This window comes from Lissotriton vulgaris, chromosome 7, assembly GCF_964263255.1.
Source record: "Lissotriton vulgaris chromosome 7, aLisVul1.2, whole genome shotgun sequence".
Taxonomy (NCBI): domain Eukaryota; kingdom Metazoa; phylum Chordata; class Amphibia; order Caudata; family Salamandridae; genus Lissotriton; species Lissotriton vulgaris.
The window spans coordinates 740,754,697-740,770,468 of NC_141695.1; positions in this window are offsets into that span (position 1 = coordinate 740,754,697).

Genomic DNA, 15,772 nt, shown 5'->3' on the forward strand with positions numbered 1-15,772 from the left:
GTCCCAGAGTGATGTGGTGGTTTCCCAGAGTGATGTGGGGATGTTCCTGAGTGATGTGGTGGTGTTCCTGAGTGATGTGGTGGTGTTCCTGAGTGATGTGGTGGTGTTCCTGAGAGATGTGGTAGTGTCTGTGAGTGATGTGGTGGTGTCCCTGAGTGATGTGGTGGTGCCCCTGAGTGATGTCCCTGAGTGATGAGGTGGTGTCCCTGAGTGATGTGGTGGTGTCCCAGAGTGATGTGGTGGTGTCCCAGAGTGATGTGGTGGTGTCCCTAAATGATGTGGTGGTGTCCCTGAGTGATGTGGTGGTGTCCCTGAGTGATGTGGTGGTGTCCTTGAGTGACGTGGTGGTGTCCCTGAGTGGTGTGGTGGTGTCCCAGAGTGATGTGGTGGTGTCCCAGAGTGATGTGGTGGTGTCTCTGAGTGATCTGGTGGTGTCCCTGAGTGATGTGGTGGTGTCCCTGAGTGATGTGGTGGTGTCCCAGAGTGATGTGGTGGTGTCCCAGAGTGATGTTGTGGTGCCCCAGAGTGATGTTGTGGTGTCCCTGAGTGATGTGGTGGTGCCCCTGAGTGATGTGGTGGTGTCCCTGAGTGATGTGGTGGTGTCCCCGAGTGATGTGGCAGTGTCGCTGAGTGAAGTGGTGGTGTCCCAGATTGATGCGGTGGTGTCCCTGAGTGATGCGGTGGTGTCCCTGAGTGATGTGGTGGTGTCCCAGAGTGATGCGGTGGTGTCCCAGAGTGATGCGGTGGTGTCCCAGAGTGATGCGGTGGTGTCCCAGAGTGATGTGGTGGTGTCCCAGAGTGATGTGATGGTGTCCAATAGTAAAGTGATGGTGTCCTAGAGTGATATGGTGGTGTCCTAGAGTGATATGGTGGTGTCCCTGAGTGATGTGGTGGTGTTGTGAGGCATGCAGCAGTGTGAGGCGTGCAGCAGTGTGAGGCGTGCAGCAGTGTGAGGTGTGCAGCAGTGTGAGGCATGCAGCAGTGTGTAGCGTGCAGCAGTGTGTGGCGTGCAGCAGTGTTTGGCGTGCAGCAGTGTGTGGTGTGCAGCAGTGTGTCGTGCAGCAGAGTGAGTAATGCAGCAGTGTGCAGCATGCAGGTGTGTGATGCGTGCAGCACTGTGACGCGTGCAGCAGTGTGACGCATGCAGCAGTGTGATGTGTGCAGCAGTGTGAGGCGTGCAGCAGTGTGAGGCGAGCAGCAGTGTGAGGCGTGCAGCAGTGTGAGGTGTGCAGCAGTGTGAGGCATGCAGCAGTGTGAGGCGTCAGCAGTGTGAGGCGTGCAGCAGTTTGCGGCATGCAGCAGTGTGCGGCATGCAGCAGTGTGCGGCGTGCAGCAGTGTGACGCGTGCAGAAGTGTGAGGCGTGCAGCAGTGTGAGGCGTGCAGCAGTGTGTGGCGTGCAGCATGCAGCAGTGTGAGTAATGCAGCAGTGTGCAGCAGTGTGAGGCATGCAGCAGTGTGAGGCGGGCAGCAGTGGGAGGCGTGCGGCAGTGTGCATCATGCAACACTTTGAGTAATCATCATCATCATCATTCAAAACTTTATTTCGGTTTGTTTATGAACCATAAAAGTACAACATCAAAAAAACAACAACACATTTTAAGCAATGCAATAATACACATGTTACATCCCAGTTCGTATACATGGTCCACAAGTTTCCATTTGGTGGCGGAGTACCGTTAAGATATTTAAGACAATAAGTTATATATTAACAAATTAAAAAGTTAAAATACAGTAGAAACCCAAAGTTTTCCTGAGGGAGTTATCTGACAACAAACCAGGAAGCTTTGTTACTTCGGAAACATTCTCCGTCTTGTTAACCACATAGAAAACAGGAATTTAGAAATGGCTGTAACTATTAGTGCATTAGTATCGGATTTTAAAATTCTAAAAAACTCTAGGTAATTCCTAACTCCCAGGTTCACACATAGCTGTATAATCCATTTCTTTCTACTGTTGCAGTAGGCAGGACAGAACAAGATTACATGTATTAAGGTCTCGTTAGGGTTTTCGCATCCTGGGCAGGGGCGAGCTGGACCCTCTTTCCATTTGTCTGTGTATGAGTGCAGAGGCAGTGTGCCGTATCTAAACTGTAGATACAGCTTCTTTGCTAGAACCGGTTCAATCATATCTAATTCCTTTTCAGCTCTAAACATTCTTATGATCTAAGAAACTATCGGTGAGACTGGAGGGCCTGGCTGATTGGAGAGCTTCCTGTAGATTATAGTGTTTTATGGTCTCAGCCAGTGTTTGTCTTGAGGTAGCTTGGCATGCGGCCTCCGGATTGGACCACAGGTTCTCCATGCCAATCCTGGTCGCCTGCCCCCTTATGAATGATAGCCACTATATCCTGCCTACGCCCTGACAGGCCATCACGGTCTTCAGTTCTTCTCTATAGCTCTCAAGCTCTGGGACACTCCACAATCTTCGCCAATAGAGGACTGGGCGAGAGGCAATTGCTTCTGCAATTGGCCTCAAGTTGAGATCCAGCCTTAGTGGAATTAGCGGTGTGCTTTTTGGTAAAGAAAGCAACTGTCTAATAAAGTTATTCTCAGTAACACCGATCTCAATTGCTGGTCGGTGCCCCCAGAGCACCGCCCCGTAAAGAGTGGATGATCTGGCTTGAACTTTATATATTTCTAGCGGTGCACTCACTAGTTTATGGATGCAAGTTTTCTGCACTTTTAAGATTCCCCCCGCGGACTGTGAAAGTCCTAAGTTAGCCTTAGACATTTGGGTGTCCCACCCCATTTTATCGTTCAGCGTCAAACCTAGGTAGACAAAGTTATTTACCCTTTCCAGGGGTCGTCCATCCATTTTCGGGTGTGGGCAGTTGATTGTGCTGGCATTAAACACCATGTACTTTGTTTTATCTATGTTAATCACCAGATTCCTTTTCTTACAGAATTCGGTAAATTGGTCTAACAGCCGCTGCATCCCCATTGGTGTTTTTGAGAGCAGCAGGGTGTCGTCCGCAAACATTAGTGCAGGGAATTTACCGCCAGCTAGATTGGGGGCATCAATATTTTTTGCGCTGGTCAAATCATCTATAAGGCCATTTAAAAAGAGGGAAAATAGAGTGGGGCAAGTACACACCCCTGCCTGACTCCTTTCTCGATTGGAAATGCTCTAGTCAGCTGGCCAGATTTACCAAAGCGTACCTTCGCAAAGGTTCCTTCATGGAGTCTTTTAAATTGATGGCACAGGTAAGGAGGAATCCCCATATTAATTAGTATGCTCCACAGTTGGTTCCTATCCACCATGTCAAAGGCGGATTTGAGGTCCACAAACGTTAGGTACAGGCTGCCCCCATCCAGGACCACATGCTTCCAGTAAAGTACCTGGAGCCGTAATAGTTGGTCAATAGTCGATGTTTTGGCTCTGAACCCTGCTTGCAGGTGGGAGAGAATATTGTTCTCTATAATCCAATCCTGCAGGCGTTGTAAAAGGAGTCTGGCATAAATTTTTTGTGTGACATCAATACGGCTAATTGGCCTATAATTTGATGGTACCAGCGGAGAGCCCTTTTTATAGACCAGAATGATTTCGGCCCCCAGCCAGGTGCTAGGGAGTTTTTTGTCCGTCCAAAATGGCGTTAAATAGGACAGTCAAGTAAGGGACCCATATCTTCAACTCATCTCTGTAGAGATCACCAGGAATCCTATCCAACCCCGGGGCCTTATTAGTTTTCAGTGCTAGTACCGCTAGTGTCACTTCCGACAAAGTAAATAAAGGAGGGTGCCAGCCTGGATCCAGCCTCAGGGGAAAACTTGGTAAATCAATAGTTAGGGAAGCGGGACTAGAATAAAGATCTCTAAAGTAAGCACACCAAGCTTCCTCAGCAATGTTAGGGTCGATCTTAGACTTGCCCTCTACCTTCCCAGTGTGAACCAAATTCCAAAAGGATCGAGCGTCTTTCACAATTAATGCCTGTTTGATTGCATGCCATCTCTCAGATTCCCATTCAGATTTTGCATGGAACACAAGATCCTTATAAGCTTTCCTAGCAGTCATAATGGAAGTCCTACTGCCTGTTTTAAGAGCGGAGACTAGAGTAGTTTTCGCCCTCCTACATGACTGGTTATACCAGGGATTAGAGTCCCGTGGCTGCCGTTGGCTCTGGTTGGAGGGTTTGTAGAAACTGCCCGCCAAGGCCGTCATTAATTCTTTATGGATTTCTAAAACTTTAGTGCCTTCCGCAAAACTTGGGACACTCTCGTACAGTGTTGACAACCGCTCTAGCTGAGGAATTACACTTTTGTACATCAAAGCCAGATTTTCTGGTGAAGTCTTAATAGAGGCCCAGCGGATTCTTTTACCACCCTGTATGATCCTAATATTGCTAGAAACGATGTCAGCCTCTTGTTGCATCGCCTCGGGATGTGGCAGATCCAGATCCACCACCAAGGGGTTATGATCACTTTCCGAGCGATCGTGTACATGGAAGTTACAAATCAGTGGCCATAAAGACAAACTTTGCATAATGCATCAGTGTGCAGCGTGCAGCAGTGTGAGGCGTGCAGCAGTGTGTAGCATGCAGCAGTGTGTGCCGTGCAGCAGTGTTTGGCGTGCAGCAGTGTGTGGTGTGCAGCAGTGTGCCGTGCAGCAGAGTGGGTAATGCAGCAGTGTGCAGCGTGCAGGTGTGTGATGCGTGCAGCAGTGTGATGCGTGCAGCAGTGTGACGCATGCAGCAGTGTGATGTGTGCAGCAGTGTGAGGTGTGCAGCAGTGTGTCACGCAGCAGTGTGAGGCGTGCAGCAGTTTGCGGCGTGCAGCAGTGTGCGGCATGCAGCAGTGTGACGCGTGCAGCAGTGTGACACGTGCCGCAGTGTGAGACGTGCAGCAGTGAGAGGCGTGCAGCAGTGCGTGGCGTTCAGCATGCAGCAATGTGAGTAATGCAGACATGTGCAGCAGTGTGAGGCATGCAGCAGTGTGAGACGGGCAGCAGTGGGAGGCGTGCAGCAGTGTGCATCATGCAACAGTATCAGTAATGCAGCAGCGTGCAGCAGTGTGAGGCATGCAGCAGTGTATGGCACGCAGCAGTTTGAGGTGTACAGCAGTGTGTGGCGTGCAGCAGTGTGTGTCGTGCAGCAGTGTGTCGTGCAGCAGAGTGAGTAATGCAGCAGTTTTCAGCGTGCAGGTGTGTGATGTTTGCAGCAGTGTGACGCGTGCAGCAGTGTGACGCATGCAGCAGCATGTGTGAGGCGTGCAGCAGTGTGAGGCGTGCAGCAGTGTGAGGCGTGCAGCAGTGTGAGGTGTGCAGCAGTGTGAGGCATGCAGCTGTGTGAAGCATGCAGCATTGTGAGGCGTGCAGCAGTTTGCGGCGTGCAGCAGTGTGCGGCATGCAGCAGCGTGTGGCGTGCAGCAGTGTGACACGTGCAGCAGTGTGAGGCGTGCAGCAGTGTGAGGCGTGCAGCAGTGTGTGGCGTGCAGCACTTCAGCAGTGTGAGTAATGCAGCAGTGTGCAGTAGTGTGAGGCATGCAGCAGTGTGAGGCGGGCAGCAATGGGAGGCATGCGGCAGTGTGCAGCATGCAACAGTATGAGTAATGCAGCAGTGTGCAACGTGCAGCAGTGTGAGGTGTGCAGCAGTGTATGGCATGCAGCAGTGTGAGGTGTACAGCAGTGTTTGGCGTGCAGCAGTGTGTGGTGTGCAGCAGTGTGTGGCGTGCAGCAGTGTGTGGCGTGCAACATTGTGAGGCATGCAGCAGTGTGAGGTGTGCAGCAGTGTAAGGTGTGCAGCAGTGTGAGGCGTGCAGCAGTGTGAGGCGTGCTGCAGTGTGAGGCGTGCAGCAGTGTGTCATGCAGCAGTGTGAGGCGTGCAGCAGTGTGAGGCGTACAGCAGAGTGCAGCATGCAGCAGTGTGAGTAATGCAGCAGTGTGCGGCGAGAAGCAGTGTGAGTAATGCAGCAGTGTGAGGCGTGCAGCAGTGTGAGGCACGCAGCAGTGTGAGGTGTGCAGCAGTGTGAGCCGTGCAGCAGTGTGCAGCATGCAGCAGTGTGAGTAATGCAATAGTGTGCAGTATTGAGAGGCGTGCAGCAATGTGTGGCGTGCAGCAGTGTGAGGCGTGCAGCAGTGTGGCGTGCAGCAGTGTGAGGCATGCAGCATTGTGGCGTGCAGCAGTGTGAGGCATGCAGCAGTGTGAGGTGTGCAGCAGTGTGGGGCATGTAGCAGTGTGAGGCGTGCAGCACTGTGAGGCGTGCAGCAGTGTGAGGTGTGCAGCAGTGTGCAGCATGCAGCAATGTGAGTAATGCAGCAGTGTGTGGTGTGCAGCAGTGTGCAGCATACTGCAGTGTGAGTAATGCAGCAGTGTGCGGCGTGCAGAAGTGAGGCGTGCAGCAGTGCATGGCGTGCAGCAGTGTGAGGTGAACAGCAGTGTGTGGCGTGCAGCAGTGTGTGGCGTGCAGCAATGTGTGGCGTGCAGCAGTGTGAGGCGTGCAGCAGTGTGAGGCATGCAGCAGTGTGAGTCGTGCAGCAGTGTGTCTTGCAGCAGTGTGAGGTATGCAGCAGTGTGAGTAATGCAGCAGTGTGCGACGTGCAGCAGTGTGGGTAATTCAGCAGTGTGAGGCGTGCAGCAGTGTGAGGCATGCAGAATTGTGAGGCACGCAGCAGTGTGAGGCGTGCAGCAGTGTGAGGTGTGCAGCAGTGTGAGGTGTGCAGCAGTGTGTGGCATGCAGCAGTGTGTGGTGTGTAGCAGTGTGCAGCATGCAGCAGCGTGAGTAATGCAGCAGTGTGCAGCAGTGTGAGGTGTGCATCAGTGTGTGGTGTGCAGCAGTGTGAGGCGTGCAGCAGTGTGGCATGCAGCAGTGTTAGGTGTGCAGCAGTGTGGCATGCAGCAGTGTGAGGCGTGCAGCAGTGTGAAGCATGCAGCAGTGTGTGGCGTGCAGCAGTGTAAGGCGTGCAGCAGTGTGAGGCATGCAACAGTGTGAGGCGTGCAGCAGTGTGCAGCATGCAGCAGTGTGAGTAATGCAGCAGTGTGCAGCGTGCAGCAGTGTGCAGCATGCAGCAGTGTGAGTAATGCAGCAGTGTGCAGCGTGCAACAGTTTGAGTAATGCAGCAGTGTGAGTAATGCAGCAGTGTAAGGCGTGCAGCAGTGTGAGGCGTGCAGCAGTGTGTGGCATGCATCAGTGTGAGGCGTGCAGCAGTGTGAGGCGTGTAGCAGTGTGAGGCATGCAGCAGTGTGAGGCGTGCAGCAGTCAGAGGTGTGCAGCAGTCGGAGGCGTGCAGCAGTGATCAGTTTCTTGTGGTGATGTCACAATATTCATTATAATTCTTCAAACAGTCTAATATCGTCAAATGGATCAGATTCATGGAGTCCCAATGAAAACGCCTCATTTAAAGGCCTCCCGCCCTCGCTTTATCCCAGTATCACGCTGGATGAGAGCATGTAGAGCCTCACACCTACATGCCAGAGCAAGGGAGGGATATAATGGCACACAGCTTCTTATCACTTCACAACTATTAAAGAGAAATTTAGATTTGGAGGCAGGTGTGTCACTGTTCAAGCTATAGGCATCCACTGTACGAATGTCAGCTGTATCTGTCTGTATCATTGAATAAAGAAATAACATTTGTATAGCACATATTCCTTTTTTTTATTTCATTCTTTTATAAGTTCACTCGTCCAAGTGTAGAATGTCAGAGCATTTTACATCACATACACACATTACTCAGAGACAATAAATGATACAAATGTGTAAATAAATGTTCAGGAAATGTGATGTGAGACAATAGGGGCTACAAGGTGTAGGAGTTACATATTGTCTTTATTGGTCGGCATGTTAAGAGTGCACTGTCTAGAGAAACACAGTTGGAATTTAAAATTGCAACACAATGGTCAAGTTTGTTTGAACTAATAGGACTTTATTACAGCGCAAAGGAGTGGAGTTGTTTTCAGTAATCTTAGAATAATGACAGATTGAGAAAAAATAAGGTTCTAAACCTCTGCCTGTGGTTTGCATGCAGTTCCTTGATACCTGCTCATAGCTCATGAAGCTATATTAGAAGGTTTGCTACCAAATAATGAATTGTAAGTTACAAAAGGACCTCTGTCATAAGCAGCAAACCACTTTCTACATAAAATGCAAATCTGTGATTCGCATGTTACAGATGTGCTTTGCAGCAGAATCTCTATGCTGCTTTGAGTGAAAACTGTGATTAGACAAAACACAGCAATCTCTAGCAAGCGCATTAGCCACCAGGATTATCTCACCATCATTATCCCCAGAATACTGATGGTTAAACGAAGATCTATGCAGAAGGTGCCTTAACTGCAGTAAGATATTTTAAAATGCAACATATTTCCAACCAATTAAGCACGCCAGAACAGATATAAATTTACTCTCACGTACATCTTTGATGCTAATTTCTTTGCCACTGAGTTTTAAAAATAATAATGTAGGAGTTGATCATCGACTTGCTTTTCATGACTCTGTCTCCTTGTGACTTCATTCCCTCACCCCTGACTCCTAATGTGTGGTTTCCGCAAGTAACATTACAGCTCTGCTGACAAGGGATGAACTCTTTATCTATGTGCGCCCGCCTGACGTGTGACTGAGGACCTGTGAATCTTTTAGGATACTCCGTCTAAATCTGCAGCCCTGCCAAGCGCCACACATCAAGGGTTAACACCTTGGGTGCTAGGGGGTTTTCCCGTCCTGTGCTGAAGGTGCATGATCCCCAATGTTCATGACAAGGTCAACTCGTCATAAGCACAGGGCAGGTAAAACCCATGACGAGTTGACCTTGTCATGAGCACTGAAGGGGTTAAACTAACTCATGTTAGTGCTTGTCCTCGCATTAAGCCTCCACTGTGCCCTTTTCTGATGGAGGCTTTCACAGTGCTGTTGTATATTTATTACTAGCACGCGAAAACATGGGCCTTACTATATTACACGAGTAATGACTTGAGTACCAACTGAAAGTATAAAATCATGTCTGGCTAAAATGATTCCTCTCCCAATTCAACAACGTTATTGTTAGAATTGGGGGTCTCTGGTTGGCGCAAGTATGCACTTGTGACAAGCAGGGACCCTCTCCTCTAAGTCAGGGCGAAGGATGACCCCTTTAGAATGACCCTTACTCACCCTCTAGGTGCGTGGCATGAGCAGACAAGGCTATTCTCCAGGCGTTGTTTAGTTAAGCATTTGTAATCACACACAGTAAAATACACCAATCCCCCCACAAATGGACACCAGGCTGTGAGTATATAAAAATACGCTTCTTTATGTAGAGTATATATATCTCTTAGGTCAGACTTATCACAAGACCACATAACGTTTCTGGTGCACCACAGGTTGTAAATAGGCAAAGGTTCTTAGTTTCAGTTCAAAAGGCTTTCCACAGGGTTCCCTTATAAATTTACTTCTTTGCAGCTCTAATGTGGATTTCTTCTTGAAATGTCCCACCAACAGTTTACAGTTCCAGGGGCAAAGGTTTCTTTGTTAAATGCGGCTTACTTTCTCACAAAATGAAACCTCTCCCTCAGTTCGATGGGTTCTGGACCCACCCCGGGCCTTCGGCGTGCCTTGCAGCGCCTCTCCTGCTCTCCACTGTGAAATTGACTCGGCCCCTACCAACTCTCACGCATCGGGAGTGAGCACTCCTGTGCCGGTCCCGGCCCTTCAAGGGTGAAACTGACTCGGCCCCTACCAACTCTCACGCATCTCGCGGTAGGCTTGGAATGGAGACCAGATAGGGCCTCGGGGAAACCCTGGGCCTTTTCCAGAGGTGGGGGCTGAGCTGCGGAGCAGAGCAGCAAGCAGGCGATGAGAGGAGCCTCTGGGGCCAAGGCACAGGGAAGGCTGATGTCGTCTTCAGGAATGCTTCTCTGCTCGGCTCGGGGGAAACACAAGTTGCGGGCCGAGCCCGGTGGTGATTGAGGAGCACTTCACGAACACTTCCTCTTCTTCAGCGGGGGTCGGCACAGGCTTGTGCGACTCCGGTGATTGGGGGCACTCTTGGATCTTGACGCCAGCGGGCGTGTGCAGTCAGGCAGGCATGGCCCGCGACCCTTGGCACGACGGTGCGGGGGTCTCCTCAGCGGGGGTGGCGCGGCCTGACAAGCCTCCAAGATCGCGAAGCGGGGTCACAGGTCACGGACTGTGCAGCTGTCGACCCGGCGTAGATCGCAATCTGTAGAGGGAATTCCGGCGGGAGGGGGGAGAGCGTCTCAGGGCACTCCAGTAGCAGGCAAGGGGCAGAGGAGCAGGTAGCCAAGCCTGGGGGCAGAGAGCGACTCCGGTCGGAGTGAGGCTCTCACAGGACAAAGGTAGGCAAGCTCCCGAGTGCCACAGCCCTAGGAGGGGGCGATGAGGGGCGCAGTCTGGCTCCGGCGGGATGCACACACGGCTCGAATATCAGGACGAGCAAAAGCACCAAGAACCCACTAGTCCTGGGGTCCAGATCAGGGGGCAAGCTCAGTCAAGCCCTTGGAGAATGTTTAGAGCACAAAGCAACAAAGTCTTTCCTCAGTAAGTCTTCTCCTCTCCTTTCTCAGCAAGGCAAGCAGCAGGCCAGTCCTTCCGGCGTCTCTTCTCCTTCTAGTCGGGCAGAGGTCCTTTGTGGTAAAACAGGATTCTAATTTACAAGGAGCAGGGCTCCTACTTTTATACACATTTCTTTTGTTCTTACAGGCCAGGGGGGCCTTTGCATAGCCCCTTTCAGTCTCTGAGTCCTTGATGGGTGTAATCTGGCTTCTGCTTTCAGTGTGAGGGGCAGGCACATCAGACGCTCCACAGGAGGTGGAGCCAGCATTGTGTGGACAGGGGCAGCCAGGAGTACCTTGATGATGGGGCTTCGCCCTTCCTGGGCCAGGTGCAGGCTGAGTCATCAGTCGCTCCCCAGGGGGGCGGAGCCAGCATTGTGGTGGCAGAGCACAGCCAGATTAAGAGTCAAGGGCCACTCCTACCTCCCACTAAGGTGTAATCCTTGCATTCACCACCTGTCATCCCCCAGCCCTGTCACTCACACAACCCAGACAGTCAGATACACATACTAGCAGAGGCGGGCTGAAATGGTTAGGCAAGCAAATGCTGACTTTCTAAAAGTAGCATTTGCAAACACAGGATATTAAAATAAACTTTACTAAAAGAAGTATTTTATTATTCTGAGTTCAGGCATACTAAACATTAATTTCTACCATGTTCCCTGGGCCTGCTGGGATTATAGGGTGTAATAATTCCAGCAGCCCATCTTGGCCTAAGGGGAGCAGGTAGTCTTACAATAGTGAAAAACGAATTTGGCTGTAATTCACTATTAGGACATGCCACACACATCAGGGCATGTCCTACCTTACACTTACAATGCACCCTGCCCTAGGGCCTACCATAGGGGTGACTAATATGAAGTTAAGGGAAGGTTTAGGGGCTGGCAAGTGTGTGCACTTGCCCAGCCAGCATGACAGTACCAGACTGCACGCAGGTTCTGCAATGGCAGACCCTAGACACATTTTACAAGGCTGCTTGTGTGGGTGGCGCAACCAGCGCTGCAGGCCCACTAGCAGTATTGGCATTCACAAGCCCTGGCACTCCTGGTGCACTTTACTGGGGACTGACAGTAAATCCAATGAACCAATCAGGTATACCAAAACACAGTTACACTTTATACAGGGAGAGCATATGCACTTTAGCACTGGTCAGCAGTGGTAAAGTGCCCAGAGTCATTAAACCAACAAAAACAGGTCAGAGAGAGTATTGGAGGAAGGCAAAAAGTTTAGGGATGACCCTGCCAAGAGGCCCAGGTCCAACAGTTATTCGTCAACACAGTGCTTTTTTTTCAAAACTAATAGCCGAAAAGAATGCCGAACATTTCTTTCTAAGTCACAAGTATTCCTTTGCAAATTAATGTTATTGTAGTAAACAAAGTTATATTGTAAGGCTAAAATAGCCCAAATAAATATTGCAAATGAGTAACGCTCTGTCCAAATGTAAAGTCATGTTAGCTGCCAAGCGCCAACTGAGAAAAGAGACAAAACCAATATCTGTTGAGTCAGGGGGCTGGTGAGCGGGAGGCATTCCTTTGTAGTCTGGTGGGGGGGAATGCGAGGCACAAATGGTGTAATGGTTGTGTGATGAGGGAGCAGGGGACCGAGCGAGTGGGGGGAGCGAGCGATTGGGAGGGAATGAGGCATTCCATTGAAGTCTAGTGCGAGGCTGATGGGTTTGACGTGCACGCGCATCACATGAACTGCACATAATCCGCGCTTGCTCAAAGAGTTTGTTTCAACTCCTATAGATCTCGACATCTGCAATGCGCAAGTGCATTGGCAGAGGTCGAGACCTAAAAAGGGGACTTAGCAGCAAATATTAAGTACTATCAACAGCTATAGTGTTTCTGTTTCACACTAATTGTTGTACTCCTAGTTTTGCACGTTCACTTCATAAGCATTGTGCAGTCACTTATTCTCCCTTGTAGCATCCTTTTGGAACAATCATTTTGCAATGATTTTTTATTGTTGCTGACAATATATGTAAGAGGAAAGCAAAAGGTTCCCCTGGACTTCTGTATTAATCATCCAATTCTAATATTCATTCCCCACTGATTTTATTTCACGTACTCAATCATCCTTCAAATCTCAAGGTTTTTCCCCTTATACCCGTAGTCTATAACCAAACTGGAAAGTAGTGCTGATATATGGGTTTTTTTTCATATAAAATAAAGGTACTTACAACAAATATTTATTTACCGCGATACAAAATATTAAAAAAGATTAACTCTAAAACAATTCATACATGACAAGCACAGGTTCATTAAAAAGAAAATATATCATATTATAAACATTACATTTATAAAAAACAGTATCGCAAGAGATTATAAACAATTCAGTGAATCAAAATACAAGACCCTAAAGCCAACAACAACCCGATAGTGACCTAAAGTTGTGGCTAAACTATTGATCCTACGCTGATATATACATGTTAACCCCTTGCCTGCTGATGACGGAACCGCTCCGTCATCAGCTGCGGTGGCGCTGTGCTGATGACGGAGCGGTTCCGTCATGGCCCGCTCGGAGCGCCTGCGCGGCGCAAATTCCGTGCCTGCGCTGAGCGTTCCATTGAGCGTGGCGGAAAGGTGGTACCAGGCAGAGATAGCAAACAATGTCCTCAGTGCACTGGGAGTAAACTCCAGAGCTATTTTGATTTTACTTTTCTGCAAGACTCTCCTGCAATTAGGGTTTGTTGCAGAAAAAGATAGAGAATGCAGAGGTACTAAAAACACATGGCAGCCGGCAATGCTCAAGCTCTCAACAGTGATGTACGTGCTTCTGCCAAACCAGAAGCACTTTCATTCCAAAGATTTCTGCCAGACCGTGGGGCATCCCTCTGAGATGGGACGCTGCCAGACAAATTAAATACACCTGCTAGGGTGATTGTCTCATGCAGAAATGACAAACAGAGCAGCAGACTTATTGAGAGCAAGGAGGTGCACCAGGAAAACGAATCCAGCCCATACGCTATGTAAAGAGATTCTTTATTCCAAATTCATTTACAGCAGACTTACGATGATCATTTAACTTATTCGAAAGGATACAAATTGTGCACTGCCCTTCAGTACAGGAACGGTTTTAAGGCCATTCATTCATGTCAAAATGTTAGTGCCCCGTCAAGTCCCCTCAATATCGTGCAAATTCAAAATACATTAGTCCAACACTTAGAGGGCAATTTGAATCTGACCAACGAGTCAAACTAAAGAAGTTGTCAAACATCCGTGAGAAACATGTAAAGGCCAAAGTCACCTTGCTACTAAATATACACAGAAAAATACATATAGACTCTACATGCTGCTTTAACATCCAAGGGTGTCATTTATGATATATTGGGCAGCAATTAGCAGTTTCATATTTGCTGCTGCTCTGAAGCCCAGTGGATTCAGTTGGATCACATAATATTAATTGCCCTCTCTCTGAGCAGAATTGACATAAACAGAAATTACATAAAGAAGGTTTTTACTCATTGGGAAAGCAGAAAATGAGTCAAGCTCATATTTTTCTAGCCAATAGACTTTTGTTTTGAGGAGTTCTAGTGACTACTATGTTGAAATGTCTCCACTGTCTGATGAGGGCAATGTGGTGTGGCGGAGGAATCTGTGTTCATCTACTCATGAGGAAGGGGCTCCACTGACAACTCACTATCGCAGCAGATCTCACTGACAACTCACTATCGCAGCAGATCTTGTCAATACCAGCCATTTTCCCCACAAGCATCACCCACGGTTAGAGCAGCACAAAGCTTTTCTGAATGTATGTGGCGTTTATCATTTCAGCACTGGCCCAGTAACATCAAATTGGTATTTGACACCAGTGATGTAAAGAGTTGCATATATCTTCCCATGAAAAAGATCCTCCTGGCCCATTTCTCTGCCAACCAAGATGGACATGATTTGTCGCCTGCATGAGATCTCAGGGTCCCCATCAGAAGAAAGAGGGGGGAGACAAAAATAAAAACAAGGAGTTATCTAAAGGTCCCCAAAATAGTTCCACAGGGAAGATTCCCAATCCCACCCTGAGCAAAAGAAGAATGGGTTTCCTGATCACAGGTCCTCAGGGAAGTTCAGCCCTAAGTGCTATGAGTGCCACAGGATCGGTCGCTTCAACTGTGATGCCAAGTGGCCCAAGAGGACACAGCACCCCACTGGTGGTCAACACCAGGGATGGCTGGAGTAGTACTTTTGGAGTAGATCTCCCTAATTGGTATGGAGTTATCTTAGTGTACCTTGGTGATGGAGAAATGGTGCCAGGAGTCCAAATGCAACATAGCAACACTACAGGCAGTGGGTCTCCATCCATGAGCAGCCGGGGAGGCTCTGAAAGACACAGGAGGCAGTTTGGCTACAGTCATGTGTCATCTGGTGTCTTCAGAGCGGGTAGTCCCTTATGTATTCCACCAGGCTATAGTAGCTGACTACCATGAGAGTCACTACCCAGTGGCTCTGGTTTCCCCTTAAATGGGGGGTCTCAGGTTCCTTGAGGGTAGCTGGGAGTCCAACTGTCATGAACTCCTCCTGCACCCTCTTTTTTATGACCCCTCTCAGCGCCCCCTGTGTAGTGGCCTAGTGCATGGCGCTATGTGATATTTCCACTGTGGCAGTTTATAGCATGCTATGATACCATGACTGATGCTCCCACAAATTTCTGACTCCATTGCGCTAGAGCATTGATATTTTCTAATCCCATCCATTCAGTGCCTGCAGCCTGTATCCTGGGTCACATGACTAGGTATAGCTGCCAGTTGGTCTTTGTGTATTGTTCCCAGACAGTAAGATAAATGGGTAATAGTTGTTGGCAGGATAGGCCATCTCTGAGTTGATAGAGGGGTGGAGCTGTCACCTACTACATTTTCACATCACAAAGACTCTGCCTTAGCACGCTCACAAAGGCTTTCATGCTAGTCTTTTTGCCCCGGACAAGCCGGGGCCCGAGCAGGAAGGCAGGGAATCCCAGACACCTCTATAGGGTGAGGACTCAAGAAGTTTCTCCCACTTCAAAGTGGGCACCAGGTATAAATAATGAACCCTCAGATCCAATTCTTCAGTACACATGTCGACCTGTGGTGGACTGAAACTGCATCTTGAATGCAGGATCACTAGAATGACTCCAAGGGCTAGTTGGTTGGCCTCCTGCTCAGAGCCTCACACATTCGGGGGCATATTTACAAGGTAATAGCGCCTTCAGAACATCACTTTTAGTGACAGTCTGGTGGCGATATCCCCTGCTCTATATTTACAAAGCAAAGTTAAGCCAACTAATGTGACTTAACGCCGCCTTGTAAATAAGGCCTC